Source organism: Bubalus kerabau, chromosome 18, assembly GCF_029407905.1.
Source record: "Bubalus kerabau isolate K-KA32 ecotype Philippines breed swamp buffalo chromosome 18, PCC_UOA_SB_1v2, whole genome shotgun sequence".
In the NCBI taxonomy this organism is placed as follows: Eukaryota; Metazoa; Chordata; class Mammalia; order Artiodactyla; family Bovidae; genus Bubalus; species Bubalus kerabau.
Window position 1 is genome coordinate 15248122 of NC_073641.1, and position 16169 is coordinate 15264290.

General features: G+C 44.5%; 1 long non-coding RNA gene across 4 annotated transcripts in view; it reads right to left on the reverse strand.

The window, feature by feature from the left end:
* The window catches only part of LOC129633137 (uncharacterized), a 62125-nt gene that overhangs the window by 33832 nt on the left and 12124 nt on the right, over window positions 1-16169 (reverse strand). For all 4 annotated transcript variants that reach the window (XR_008704907.1, XR_008704908.1, XR_008704910.1 and 1 more), the window contains exon 2: window positions 11366-11447. This is a non-coding gene — a long non-coding RNA (uncharacterized LOC129633137). The remainder of the gene's footprint in view (window positions 1-11365; window positions 11448-16169) is intronic.

Consider the following 16169-nt stretch of genomic DNA (forward strand, 5'->3'; position numbering starts at 1 on the left):
GTACGTACAAAAAAGAGATGATGGACTAGATTCCACCCATGGGCCATAGTTTACTAGTCCCTGGTTTAAATCTGTAAAATTGCAATTAGAATGACTGTGTTCTTATATTTCAAATCTTGGGCAATTATAGGAAGCAGAAGGATAAAACACAAAGAGTATCAACTTTGATCGTAGCCAGTTTGTTCCGGTTCCAGCCTTGCCGTGTGCTAGCTGTGACGATATGTAGGAAAATTGCCCAGTCCTCTGAAATACAGTTTGCTCACCCAGCAAAAGGGGTGAAAACAGAAAGCGAAAGCAAGAATCACTCAGTCGAGACGCCATGGGCTATACAGTCCATGGAATTCTCCAGGCCAGAATACTGGAATGGGTAGCCTTTCCTTTCTCCAGGGGATCCTCCTGACCAAGGGATCAAACCCAGGTCTCCTGCATTGCAGGCAGATTCTTTATCAACTGCGCTATTAGGAAAAGCCCTGATAAACAAAAGGGACAACCCTTATCAGGCAAGGCTGTTCTAAGGTACAAATGAGACAGTGTATGTATAGCAACCACTAAACTATGTATATTAATTATTCTATAATGATGATGGTGGTAGTGATAATAGCATTATTAGGTGGCCCTGATGAGACCCCCATGAACTTTAAATTCCTTGGAATCCAGGTCTCTCTCTCTCTCTTTTCATTTTGAGGTCCCCTTAGGACATTGTCCTGGGCTGGAGATTTTGGTACCAAGCATCTTATAAAAGACAAGTGAAAGGACACGTCACTTTATATAATGCCTGCTAAACTTCTGAATGCAAGATATAATGTAGACTTTTTTTAAAAAAATGAGCCCTGGAAGAGTTTATGCCCATGAGGATTATGGACTTAGTAGCTGTGAATTATGATCACAGCATCAAGGGAAATAAACCAACACATTTTCACCCACGTGTTATCTAGTCCTCCACTGTTCTGTGGTTGACGTTTGTTCTCAGATTGTCTCAGCCTTTTCCATTCCACCCACTCCCTAGTAGCCTTGCTGCACACACTAGGGGCAGGAAAACAAGACTGTGCTCCCTGATGTCCTTAGATCTCAGGCTCCTCTGTGACCTGGCATCAGGCAGACACCCCACAAGATATCTGCAAATCCTCAGTGTGGTGACTTCTTTGCTGGTGGAACACACGGCACGTATTTTGCTGGCGTGGATGCTGGCTGAGGCTGTAGTAGTTCTGCTGTGGGTACAGAGGTTTCCCTTCCTGATTTCCCGACAGAGGCAGCAGCACCCTTAGGGGGCTTATTCTGCAGTGTTGTTCTGGGAGTCACTTCCAGAAGCTAAGTCTGGAGCCATCTCCTCTGGCCTTTGAACATAATGTATTCAATCTGCCTGTGTTAAAACTAAAAATTAAGGGCTTCCCTGGTGGCTCCGTGGTAAATAATTCACCTGCCAAGGCAGAAGACACAGGTTCGATCTCTGATCAGGGAAGATCCCACGGACTATAGAGCAGCTAAGCCCATGCACCACAACTACCGAGCCGGTGCTCCAGAGCCCAGGAGCCTCAATGCTGAACCCACGCGCCGCAACTACTGAAGCCCATGCACCGAGCTCCAGAACAAGAGAAGCCACAGCAATAAGTCCGCACACGGCAACTAGAGAATAGACCCTACTCACCACAACTAGAGAAAGCCTGCACACAGAGATAAAGACCCGGGGCAGCCAAAAATAAATAAATAATTTTAAAAATCTAACAAGTAATTGCTGCCAGCTGGAGCTCAACCCAGACTGATACCCCTCCTTTATTAAGAGCCCAGCTCCAATCCGAATCACCAAGTCTCTTTCAGAATACAAAAGCACTGAAGATATGACCCCAGACTGGTTCCTGAAACACGAAGGAGGGACAAGCCTGCCCCTTCCAACCAAGGTGGGTGTGGGAAGAAGGACAGGGAGAAGGACAAAAGAAGGGAGAAGAAACAGGCATTGAGGCACACACATCTAACCTCCCTTCTCTGCAGTAACATCCTCGGGGAGAAGGTGTATTAGACAGAGTGCAGCCAGCCAAAGCAGTGGGGAGCTTCCGGCCCTGCTCCCTCCTGGGAGCTCCCTGTGGGCAAAGCCATGGCTCAGTACCCCCACATCAGCACGGGGTGATCACAGAGCTGGCCACTATGGCCCTGAGGTTTCAGAAACTTCCACATACCTGTGGAAGAAGGTGAGATGCAAGGAACAAATTGGAAAACGATACACAAGACATTATAATTTTTGTACTTAAAAATGGGCTCTCTAGGTGTACTTGTGTACAGACCTTTTGCAAAAAAAGAAATCCGATGTCAAATGTCAAGTCGTGGGCAGTGGTTACTTCCCACACAAAATGGGAAAGAATCACGGGAAGAGGAGAACACCCACTTTTTCAGTTATAATGTTCAATACTGTGTGAATTTTTTTTAAGTTAACATGGACTTCCTTTGAGGTTAAAATTTTTTCTCTTTTTGCCTCTTCCTTCTTCACAGCTGTGAGCCAAATGGAAGCAGCCAGGTGTGGACAGCTAATGTCAAGAGTTGTTAAACATGATCTGCTCAAGGGAATTTCTATTCAAACTTGGCTGTTATACACCTTAATGTTCTAAAAGTTTTCCTTCTTCTATTTTGGAAAAAAATGTAAACTGGTGATATCAAAATGGTCAAGTTTGTCTGTATCCTTGACCAGTGGTTCTCAAACTTGAGCAGTTATCAGAATCACCTAGCAGACTTGTTAAGACACAGATTTTAACACATCCATAGGCTTTGTTTCAGTACATCTGGGTCAAGCCCAAGAACACACATTTCTAGCCTGTTCCCAGGGGTGCTAATGCTACTGATGGGCAGACCTCTGATCTAGACCCTCGCTACCAGAACTGTAGTCCCAGACCAGCCGCCACATGACCTGGGAGCTTATGAAAAATACAGAATGCTGAGTCTGAGCCCAGGCCTCCTGAGGCAGAAGCTGCACTGTAAGAAGACCCCCATGTAGGGGCTCACATGGACTGGACAGCCAGAGAGTCTGCTCTAGACGTTCAGAGCCTTTGGCCCCACGCTCTAAGATGCTCCCACTAAACACTAAGCCATCCCAGAGCGCTCCCTCCACTGCTGAGACAGGAGAGTGCCCTCTTGGTGACCTTGGGGACAGAGGCTAGGAGGAAGGAAGAGCCCGTCCATGACAGAAGAGGCCTTGAGCAGAGCCTCCCAGAGATGCAGAGCAGGGATGCGCTTTCTCTCCTTGGGCACATTTTCCACAGCCCCTGCAGAGCTGTCTTCTCAACGGTGTTGCTGGGTTACATCCTCCTGAGCTCACAGAGAGCTAGCGGCTGGACCCTGGCCAGACCCTCCCCACAGCACAGCTGGAGACCACCCGAGGTGCTCCCCACCACCCTCGGTCAGGCCCTCCCATGTGCCATCTGTAAAGCCAGCGCTCAAGCAGAATACAACCCAGCCAAACAGAAGGCCCTCTGGACATTTCAGAGACAAAGCAAGCATGATTTCCACCACTTAATTCATCCCAGAGCCTCCCCCATCAAGAGAGATTATGCAGGCCACATGCCAAACCCAGTTTCACTGCCTTATGGTGGTCAAGCTGGCTATGTCTAGATATTTAAGACCATCCGATTAGGCCCACCAGCCTCCTGACAAACACACTTGGTTCCTACAGTGCAGGGAGCCACCGAGGGAAGGACCTGCTGCCCTCCCACTCCTCCCCAGACTTGCCTCTGAGCCCTTCCTGCTACAGGGAGCACCCACATGGAGGATCCCCTGCGACCCACCAGACACAGTCACATCACGTCTGAGTTGTTTACCCAGAAGCCACACCAGGACAGGAACATAGGAACTGTGAACAAACAAGCAAGAAGGCTTTCAGCTGATTGCACAGGCTGTTTTTCTCTATTAATCTGCAAAGATGTGTTTTTACGTAACTCATTGGAAAGTCTCAACCTCTCCCACAGAGATACAGAGTGGCGTTGATTGGTCTCCAAACCACGGTGTCAAAAACTGGATAGTGTGCTGAATAGCTGAATAAAAAAAATCATCTTTAAAATTGGAGGAATTAAGTGAAACAATAATTTTCACATAAATAAATAAGCAGGTATTGTTCTAATTATGATTAAAAAACAATCCTAACCTTCTCAACACTACCACTCATTGAGGTTTACTGAAGGTTGGTCCCACACTGGACCTTTCAGGATTACCTTACTTATTTTCATAACAATCCTCTGTGATGGGAGGAGCTATTTAGATTCATAGCACCTCAGACACCAAATGTGTGGGCTTTTTTCACACCAACAACCAGCCCTCCAAGCCTCCAATATCACCTCGGTGTCACAATTGAATTCAGTTCTGGAACTAAAGACATGGGGTTAGCATCAGACCATGCAGATTAAAGGACTGGGTCCCACAAGGCTGCCCTTACCAGAGACCAGTTGCAAGTCCTGGGTGCCCAGGGGACCCACACTTCTGTCTGACTTGGCTGCAAAGTCAGGGGTTCCCACAGCCAGCCCCATTCAGGTTTGATCATTTACAAAGGGGTTCACAGAACTCAACAGGATACTCAGGATTAGGAGTTTATTGTGGAGGATGTAAGTGAACAGCCGGATGGTGAGGTGTACCGGGAAAGGTCCAGAAGGATCCCAAGCACAGGAGCTTCTGTCCCTACAGCACGACCCTGGCACACAGATGTGTTCACCACCTCCAAAGCTCTCTGAGCCCCACCGTTTAGAGACTGAACGGAGGTCTGATTACATAGGCAGGAATAAATCACTGGCCACTGATGACTGAACTCAACCGGCAGCCTCTCTCAGGTTGAGTGGTGGGCATGAAATTTCCAGGCCTCTAATCAAGCCTTCTTCTTTCTGGAGACTGGCCCCCATCCTGAGCTGTCCACAGGCCCATTTGTGGAGTCCTGCACCAAGGCCACAGAAGCAGAGCCCAGAACCAAGGTCACCTGTGAAACTGACTGACCCCCTTTGTAACCATTGCCAAAAGCCCCCTGATCATCACCAGCAGGTTTCCTGACCCCAAATTAGGCAAAAAATGACCATCCTGGCAGTCACCCTATAGAGCCCTACTGTTAGTCACTCAGTCGTGTCTGACTCTTTGCAACATCATGGACTGTAACCCACCAGGCTCCTCTGTCCATGCAGTTCTCCAGGCAAGAATACTGGAGTGGGTAGCTATTCCCTTCGCCAGAGGATCTTCCCAACCCAAGATCGAACCTGGGTCTCCTGCTTTGCAGGAAGACTCTTTACCATCTGAGCCACCAGGGAAGACAATAGTGCCCTAACCAGTCACCTAATGCCAACCTTCCTGCAATAATTTTGAAACTATAAAAATTGTCTAACCCATGAAAAGCATTGACTTTCCCTGGTCTATCAGGAGGTTGGCCTGCTGCAGTCACAGTGCCCACATTCTCTCTGCTCTTTGTTCTTAATAAACTCACTCCTTTCTGCAATACTCTATCTGGAAATTCTTTTCCAACCTGCATTTGAACTGCCACACCACCACTAAGAATTTGCTTCAGTGGAATAAAAGACTCTCTAATACCTTTATCCCTTAGGAATTTGAAAGGGTTTTAAGAGCTCTGTCCTTCATTCCTATGCCAAGAACTTGAGTCAAAGATCAAAGAGCTTCCTATGATAGCCACGTGGGTACTATTCACTCTTCTGTACAGATGGGAACACTGAAATTTAAAGAGGTTAATTAACTTGTATGAGGTCATACATCAAGGAACTTGAGTAGGCCAATTTGAGCCTCTATGCTTAATCATTCTATACAGCCTTCCAGTCTTCCAGTCTTAAGGGGCACCTCCCATGAAAAAAATAATAAACACAATAATGAAATGAACATCCAAATGCTTTGGGAAATATTGGAGGGGTCAACTTGACTTTGTGTCAAGGTAACCTCCAAGTAACATCATTACATATGTCTATGGTGTGTTGTGTTTGAGGGAGTGTTCAGGAGGCCCAGATGGCTCACGTATTGTTTTGATAAATGGAGAGCAGTCACTCCCATCATTGGCAGGGAAAGCAAAATTATGTCTCACCTCCAGACCAACTCATCACAACGCCAGCTGAAGAAACACTTTATTTGGTCATGACCCAAGCATGAGTGCTGATGCGTAAAGAGGCCCCAGGTCATCAGCCCAGATTGACGGCACAAGGAGACTGCCTGCTTCTCAGTCCTCCTGTCTCCGAGCCTCATTCCTCTTTGCCAGGATGACAGATTGTCTTGTGTCATGCTGGGGAATGGACACACACAAGCACACACACAAACAGGTGATGCCTGAAAGGAGCTCAGCTTCACTTGATAAGCATGAGGTAACAGAAATTAAAAGAACTCTGCTTACGTTAGTTGCAAATGGGAACGGGCAGTTGGTTTTTATTATTAAACCAAAGGATGACTTAACATGCGTTGGAGAGCTGGCTACTTTCTCATAGATGGAATCATCTTTTTATAAATGCTAACCCTCAAAATTTTGTCAGATATAATTCATGGGGGGTGAGGGGGTCAATGCCACTCATGTGTAAAGTGCATCAAACACCCAAACTCAGGAGCATGTAAGAGAAATAGAAGGGCAGAGGAAAGGCAAATGGGAGTGTTATGGAAAGAAAAGCCAGGTCTGTGTTTGAACCTTGCTGCACAGCAAATAATATATAGCACGGTAAATCACAAATGGACTCAAATGTCTTGTTGAGACAAAATAGAGCTAAGGAAATGAAAATTATGAGCTGACTTATGAGTGGTCATAATAAGAAACAGCAGTTATTGAGGATCTTCTATGTATCAAACAACATAGATATTATTCCCATGTTACATATGGGGAAACTGAGGCTTAAAGGGGCTAAATAACCTAACCTACAGGAGATGCCACATGTGATAAAGAGCTGAGCCTGGATCCAAATTGAGGTTGAGTTGAATCCAAAGCCCAATTTTTTTTAGAATACATGGGAAATGGCTATGATTTTCTTGAGACTACAAATTGGAAAATGGCATCCAACTGGAGGTGTGTCTAGAAGAGCCTGGGGTGACCATCAGTGAGGACCTGTTCAACATCCTTTCCCCGTTTCATCTTTCTTGTTCAAACCTCACTTATGCTGTGTAACTGTCCAATTTATAACTCCTAAAGGAGAATCCCAAATGAACTAAGAGAATCCTTGATTGGCATTCTCCTAGTCCCTGTTATTGATCTAGTGGCAGGCACATGACCTTAGATGGCAGTTATACTAAAGACATGTATTTCAATCTTGAGAGATGCTCTGTCTTTTCTCTCAATAGAACAAGGAAATGTATCACCCTTTGGCTAACTGGCAGCCATATTGTGATCATGAGGAGAACCACATGAAGACAAAGGTAACACCCACCAATGGCATTATGGCGAGATGGAAAAAACCCATTGAGCTGATGACTTAACCAATTATTGAAACTGTCATACTTCTTAATTTTTTGTAATATAACATAAAATGTATATTTTTAACTAGTTTGAGGCAGAGTTTTTCACTGATATACAAAAGCATCCTAATGTAATTTATTTCCTGCCCAAATAATCTCCTTTAATAAGCAAGTCCCCATGTTCCACAATTAGAGATTTATTCCTTTGGAATATTTGTGTTCTCTAAAAGGTAATAGGTAAATAACTGTGTAAAGAAGGGACAGTTTTTCTTAGTATTGCACAAAAGGAAATGGTTTATAAAGGAAAATGTTAATGTATTTAACTACATAAAGTTAAAATTTTAATGTAGAAATACCATTATTAAACTCTAAAGGGAAACAGTAAACTGGAGAACAATTTTTCTGCATACAATACTGAGAGTTAATATTGCTTCTATATAAAAAGCTCTGAAACTAGGTGAATACCTCAAGAAAAAAATATGCGAAGAATACAAACAATCAATGGCCATTAAATGTATTTTTAATATTTAATTTTACTACTAATAAAGAAGTACAAGTTAAAATATCATGTTCATCTACCAAATTCGAATTGGCTATTTTGTCCTTAAAGGAATAAAGACTGCCTTATCAAGAAAGAACTGACTTATTAACCTGGCTACCAGCTGAGGCTGCTCAGCCCTCCTCAGTCTTCATCAGACCAGCCTGGCTTCATTACTACGGCAGACTCAGGGGTAAAGGGAGACAGAGGGAGCAAACACACAGGTCTCTGGAGGCCTGGGCTCAGAACTGGCAAACCATCACTCTTACCACATTTTATTAGCCAAAGCAAGTCACCAGCCCAGCAGAGCTTTGGGGGAAGATGGACTCTGCTTCTTGATGGGAGGATTTGTAAACTCTTATTGCAAAGTTTCTGAATATAGGAAGAGAGAGAGAATCGGGTCCGTTTTCAATCAATCTGTCACAAGCATGTACTGCATTGTTCCAATTATGCTTTAAAAGTTGGGTGTATCTATCTAAAACATACATACATAAATATACATGATATGTAGATAGACCAGCCATAAAAATATACTCTCAACTAAAAAAATACCACACAAAAGAGAATGCCCAGATGACCAATGAGTCTATGAAAAGATCTTCAGTATCACTAGTCACCATGGAAATTAAATGCAAATTAAAGCTACAAAGAGACACCATTACCTACTCACCAGAATGGCTAAAATTAAAACAAACAAATTCTTAAAAACTGACAATACTGCATATTGGTGAGATAGGGAATTACTGGGACTCAGATATTGCTGGTAGGAATGCAAATTGGTAGAACCACTATGAAACTTGTCCATATCTACTTAATTGAACATATGTACACTCTATCACCCAGCAATTCCATTCCTCAGTATATACCCAAAATAAATGCATATATGTACAAAAAAGACATGATTAAGAATATTCATAGATGTGTATTTATGATAGCCAAGATCAACCAAAATATTCATCAACATTGGAATGGATAAAATGTGAGATTTTTCACCAAAATGGAATAGTACATAGTAAGGAAAAAGAACAAATACTTTTTACTAGCAACAAAGTTGGTAACTCTAACCGACGCAATGTTGAACAAACACACCCAGAGCCTAAAAAGGTACACACCTTTCAGTGTAATTGCACGTGTGTGAAACTAACGTGTGATCATAGAAATCAGAATGGCAGTTACCTCCGACCACAGGGCGGTCCAAGTGTGGCACAAGCCACCGCTGACACATTGGTCTTGATCTAGGCTGACTGCACTGCCCCAGTTCAGGACGTGTCCCTAAAGCGTTGGGACTTTGCTGTCTGTGTGTTTCACTTCAGTAACAATACGTACAAAATAAGAAGAAGAATTCAATTTCTTTTAAAGTTTTCCCAGTTAAAAGGCAAATATCTCGAGTAGAGTCTTCGTTTGAACCCAACACGGAGCTCCACAGAAGCGGGGCCGGCTGGGCCAGGGAAGAACCAGGAGGCGTGTCCCCGTGCGAGGCCCAGCCTCTGTGGGCAGGACCCAAAGGCACTCAGCAGACTTCAGTAAGCACCGCAACTTGACTGGACCCCCAGTGAATACACGTGCAAACAGCAGGCCCTGAAGAGGCCTTATGTCTTCAGTCATGTCTGACTCTGCAACCTCATGGACTGTAGTCCACCAGGCTCCTCTGTCCATGGAAATTTCCAGGCAGGAATACTGCAGTGGGTTGCCATTTCCTCCTCCAGGGGATCTTCCCCACCCAGGGTTCGAACCTGCGTCTCCTGTGTCTCCCGCATTGCGGGCAGATTCTTTACCGCTGAGCCACCGGAGAACACCCCAGCAAAGCCTGTTTTACAGCAAAACCAGCCTCAGTGGCCGTGGCTCTGGTGGCTCTTTGTTACCCAGCTCCTTCCTGCCCTGCTCCCCACACCACAGCCGCTCTGGCCAAGCACACTGCTCTGCTCTATTTTATGCTCTTCCTGGCCCTTTAAATCACCAGCACACAGCACAGCAGAATCCACAATGCTTATTTTAGCGAGCGGCTGCAAAAAGGTCAGGAGAAGTGACAGCGAGTTTGGAGGGACCCAGATGTCCCCAGCTGAAAGGGCTCTTTCTCGCAGCTCACTTCCACTTCCCTCTCCCTCTTCAACTTCAATTTTCTCCATCTAATCCCTCACTGCCAACACATTTAGGACTTTCTCACTGATAAAAATGAGATCCATGTTCCCGAGGCTTGGGGCTGCCTAATGGATGTTCGGGACAAGCTGCCAGTATATAAGCAAGGATGTGAGTAAAAGGCCAGAGCTCACTCAGTAGGACTCTGCAAACAGATGACTATCTCAAGAGAGAAACATGCAAAGAACAGGAACGGGCAATGGCCAGGAATGGCTCAGTTTTACCAGTCTGCAGTGAAATACAAGTTAAAATATACTATGTTCATCTATTTGGTTATTTTTTCCTTTACAGAATAAAGACTACATTATTAAGGAAAGAACTGCCCTATTAACTCACTACCAGCTGAGCTTCCTCAGCCCTCCTCAGTCATCAGAATAGCCGGGCTTGTTACCATGGCAGAGAGAGAAAGAGGGGAGACGCACAGGCCTCCTCCTGAGGCCCAGGTTAAGATCTGACAAACCATCACTTCCACCGCACTCTATGAGCCAGAACAAGTCACAAGGCCAGCATACATGGGGGTAGTGGACTCTGCTTCTTGGTGGGAAGGTTTGCAAACTCATAACGATTCTAAATAGGGAGAAGTGGAGAACTGGGCCCTTTTCTAATTGATCTGTCACAAGTTATATACTACATTGTCCCAATTATATTTTTAAAAATTATGTGTATTTATCTAAAATATGGGCTTCCCTGATGGTTCACCTGGTAAAGAACTCAGCTGCCAATGCAGGAGATGCAAGAGACACAAATCTGATCCTTGGGTTGGGAAGATCCTCTGGAGAGGGAAATGGCAACCACTCCAGTATTCCTGCCTGGAAAATTCCATGGACAGAGGAGCCTGGTGGGCTACAGTCCATGGGGTCACAAAGAGTTAGACATAATTGAGTGCACGTGCACACATATCTAAACTATATAACATACATAAATATAAAAATACAGTTTATACAGAACTATTATATTTTTATAGATATGAATAGATAGACAAAGCAGATAGTTGGATTGAGCAGATTGTTAACACAAATCACTGCATTTCCATAACAGTGAGGGATATCTGTCATCCAATTTATTCAGGCTTTGTTCAAGAATTTTACAATGTGCACAGTTTGCCCCCATAGGGGTTTTAAAATGCATGATTTTAATGTTTGAGTGTGTCTGGCCTGTACCAAGATAGGTCGATAACAAATTTGACTCACTAACTACAGCAAAGTAGGACACAGGGCTGTCTGCAAAAATCACAGTAATCAAATGAACACAGAGAGAAAATGTTGGGAAACAGTCATTTTCAAGATCGAAAATCAAACACTGTACCTTTTCTGGGCAGATACAACCCACTGCCGAAGCACAACACTGATCTGCTCTTCAGCCGCGGAAACCCATTCTTAATGAAGCCCTAGGATCAAGTAAATAAAAGCAGAAACCTTTTGTAAGTAGACTCTTGAGAGGTGATTCTGACCTCATTGCATCTCGGGCCATGTAAGCCAAGCAATGCCCCAGCTAAGCCCTAACCCAAGTAGACAGGGATTGCACACATTTTTAAAAGCCCAAGTCACAGAAACTTCCAAGTACCCTGCTGGCTGGCCAACCTGCCTCCTGATCAATGCCATGACCACACATAGCAAAGGAAGGACCATTGTTAGGAAGTCCTGCTATCCTCACCTGTCATCCTCCTGAGAGATCTGACGTCCCAAACAGACAGCAGGATCAATCTCTTTAGCACCCAGCTAATCTGGCAATGGCACGCCACTCCAATACTCTTGCCTGGAAAATCCCATGGATGGAGGAGCCTAGTAGGCTGCAGTCCATGGGATCTCAAAGAATTGGACACGACTGAGCAACTTCACTTTCACTTTTCCCTTTCATGCATTGAAGAAGGAAATGGCAACCCACTCCAGTATTCTTGACTAGAGAATCCCAGGGACGGGGGAGCCTGGTGGGCTGCCATCTATGGGGTCGCACAGAGTCGGACACAACTGATGCGACTTCACAGCAGCAGCAGCAGCAATCTCAAACATATAACTCTAGCTGTTATATACCAATTAAAGGAAAACAGTGATTCTTCTGTCCAACTATAGCCATGTTTACCAAGGGCTGTAACTCGGCCCAAATCTAAAAGGACTGGGTTTATTTAATGGAGATATTCTAATACAACAGCTGGACACTGAAAGAAAACAGGAATGAGACAGAAAAGCCAGGGTGCAGATGTCAGAGGAATCCAATCCTATATTAATCTTTCTAAGACTGGGACTTCCCTGGTGGTCCAGTGGCTAAGAGTCCACACTCCCAATGCAGGGGGCCCAGGTTTGACCCCTGGTCAGGGAACTAGCTCCATATGCTGCAACTAAGAGTTCATACACTGCAACTGAGTTCAAATGCAGAAATTAAAGATCCTGTGTGCTACATCTAAGACCCAGCACAGTCAAATAAATATTTTTTTTAATTTTTCCTAAGATTATTAACTCCCAATAGCACATAGCAGTTACAAACTCTACTTCTTGAATCTTCATTCATTTACCCAATCTATCGATGTGCCCTGACCATCAGTTGTGAAACTGTGCTGGGCGCTCAGGGTTTAAGGCAGGATGGGGGAAGGAAGATCAATTATTAATAAGATATAATCCATGGCCTTGAGAAGCCCAGTCTAGAGGGAAGGCCTGAGCAAGTGTACAAGTGCTCCGAATGGGACTGAGCCCTGTGCTAGAACACACATTTCCCAGGGCCTCTAAAACGCATAGTAGACTGGCTAAAGGCCACCTGAAGATGCCAGGTCCAAATCCCTGATACCTGTTATCCGATAAAGAGCAAGGATCCTTGCAGACATGATAAGGATCTTGACATGCGGAAATTATCCTGGAGTACCCTGGTGGGCCTGGACAATCTGATCACAAGCCTCCTCATAAGAGAAAGACAGAGAGAGATGTGACACACACATGGAAGGGAACGTGCCCTGAAGACAGAGGCAGAGTCTGCAGTGATGCAGCCACAAGCCAAAGAGTGCCAGAAGCCGCCAGAAGCTGGGGGAGTCAAAGAAGGGATCCTCCCGTAACCTCCGGAGGTAACACAGCCCCGCCGACACCTTGACCTGGACCCTGCCTCCAAAGCGTGAGAAAATAAGCTTCTGTTGTTTGGGGCTACCGGGTTCATGACAATACGGTGTTCAATAGGCATAGGAAACTAGTGGATGATGAACCAGAGAAGACTTTCAAGAAATAAAACAACACATGAGCTGAGGGTAGAGAGGGTGTGGGGGTGGAAGGTGAGATCTCAACAGCTTGATTATGGCTCACGTGTAAAATGCAAAAGGGTGAGAGATGAAACTAGCCGTGGAGAGCCCAGTATGTTTTTGTTAAACTTGTATTTCGCTTAATATTGATTCATGCTAAGGGGGAGCTTTCACAGGGTTTAAGCCCTTTACATCTTAGAAAGTCCTCTATTCACAATATGGAGCCTTTCTCTCAACACTCACCCCCATATCCAGTCTGTCAGGAAATCCTATGGACCCAATATTCCAAATGTCTCTAAGTTGTTACTCCCAGGAATACCCTGAAGGTCCGGTGGGTAGGACTCCTCGTTTTCACCGCTGTGGCCAAGATCCAATGCCTAATCAGGGAACTAAGATCCTACAGGCTGCATGGCATGGCCAAAAAGAAAAAAAAATCTTACGTCCCTTCTTCCAATCACTGCAACCATTCTGATCCAAGCCAATGTCATCTTGACTTGAAGTGCCTTGTCCTCTGCTTTTCTTCTTGCCAGTCTACGCCTACTGTCCACACTGTGGTCAGGATGGTCCTTACAGATGTTCAGTCAGATCATGACTCCTCTTCTTCCCCATTTAACTCCTGTTCTTCACCGTAGTCTTGCTTTACACTCCCACCTACCCTGCTGCAGCCACTGTGGGCTCCTTGCCTTCAACACACCAACACACCAATCTTCAACACAACCTTCAACATACCAACATACCAACCTAAACACAACACAACTTTCAACACACGAACACACCAACCTTCAACACAACACAACCTTAAACACACTAACACACCAGTGTCAACACAACATAACCTTCAACAACCTTCAACACACCAACCTTCAACACAACCTTCAACATACTAACCTTCAACACAACACGACTTTCAACAACCTTCAACACATGAACATACCAACCCTCAACACAATGCAACTTTCAACACACCAACCTTCAACACAACCTTCAACAGCCTAACACACCACCCTTCAACACAACACGACCTGCAACCTTCAACACACCAACATACCAACCTTCAACACAACCTTCAATAACCATCAACACAACCTTCAGCTGCCTTTAACACACCAACACAGTCCTGCCTCGAGGCTCCTCACAGCCATTCCCTCTTCTGCAATGATCCATCCCCAGACATCCTTACCTCCTTCAAGTCTTTGCCTAATTGTCATGCTCTCCAGGAGGCCTACCCTTACCACTGTATTCTTCTTACCTCCCAGGGCACTTCGTATTCCTCTTTTCTCTTTTTTCCATATCTTTTAACATAGCTATAATTTACTTATTGTGTTTGTTGTTTAATATCTATCTCCTCCACTAAAATAAGATCCATGGGGAAAGGAATCTTTGGTTTGTTCTCTGCCATAACCCAAACATTAGCACATAGTAGGTATTGACACATAGGAGGTGCTGGATAAATATCTGCTTAATGACTAAATGAACAAATGAATGGGGACTGGATTGGAGCAGAGGTCAGCCTGAGGTTGAGAATCCAGATGAACTGAGAACAGCAGACTAGTCTTGACTCTGAAATGATGTGTCATAAAATTATGGGATCAATGACAAGCCCTTGAACAATGATTTGCAAGGACCCAGAAAAGAAATCTCTGGTTCTGAAGGTAAACTGACCTGAGGAAGATATGCTTACACAGAACCAAATTGTGTCAAAGTTCAAATCAATTTTGGTAAATATTCTGAGCATTGGGCTTCTGTTCAGTTCAGTCATTCAGTTGTGTCCGACTCTTTGCGACCCCATGAATCGCAGCATGCCAGACCTCCCTGTCCATCGCCAACTCCCAGAGTTCACCCAAACTCATGTCCATCGAGTCGGTGATGCCATCCAGCCATCTCATCCTCTGTCGTCCCCTTCTCTTCCTGCTCCCAATCCTTCCCAGCACCAGGGTCTTTTCCAACAAGTCAACTCTTTGCATGAGGTGGCTAAAGTATTGGAGTTTCAGCCTCAGCATCAGTCCTTTCAATGAACACCCAGGACTGGTCTCCTTTAGGATGGACTGGTTGGATCTTCTTGTATATTCTGAGCATTCTGAGCATTGGGCTTAGAAGTCATTAAATATTTATCAAGGTGTAATGGTGCTCAAGGACATTCAAACATTGTCTCAAACATTTATAGTTTGATAAAGGAAACAAGATACCTAACAGGTTGTAACAGCCGAGAGGGTTTTTTAAAGTAGGCTATTACAAGAATACTCATAAGAATACAGTAACTATAAATAAACAATGCAGAGAAAACCATTCTCATATACTGCTTGCTTGAGTATAAGGCAAGATTATTAAAAGGCATCTTGGTAATTCATACCAGTTGCCTTAAAAAATATTCATTCCCTGATCTAAAAATTAAAAAATGCATAGATTAAAAAAAAACTGAGAAAAAATACACCAAAATGTTAACCATGATTGTTTCTGAAGAATAAATTACCAAATTTCAGTGTCTTAACCTAACAGTGGAGAAGGCAATGGCAACCCACTCCAGTGTTCTTGCCTGGAAAGTCCCGTGGACAGAGGAGCCTAGTGGGCTGCTGTCTATGGGGTCCCACAGGGTCGGACATGACTGAAGCGACTTAGCAGCAGCAGCAGCAATCTAACAGTGCATCCTACCCATGTAAGAGTGTAACCCAACATTCCTAGTGAACAGGTGGTTCTCCTCCATGCAGTGATTAAGGGATCCAGATTCATTCCATCCTCACATCCCCTAGGGTCTCATGGAAGTTGCATCCTTCCGGCAGATGAGGAAAAGATTATGGAGAAAGCACATCTGTTTCTTCAGTCATGGCCCAAAAGTAATATATATGCAAAAGGAGAAGAGTTAATAATCTTTGACCCAGTGATCCCATCCTACAA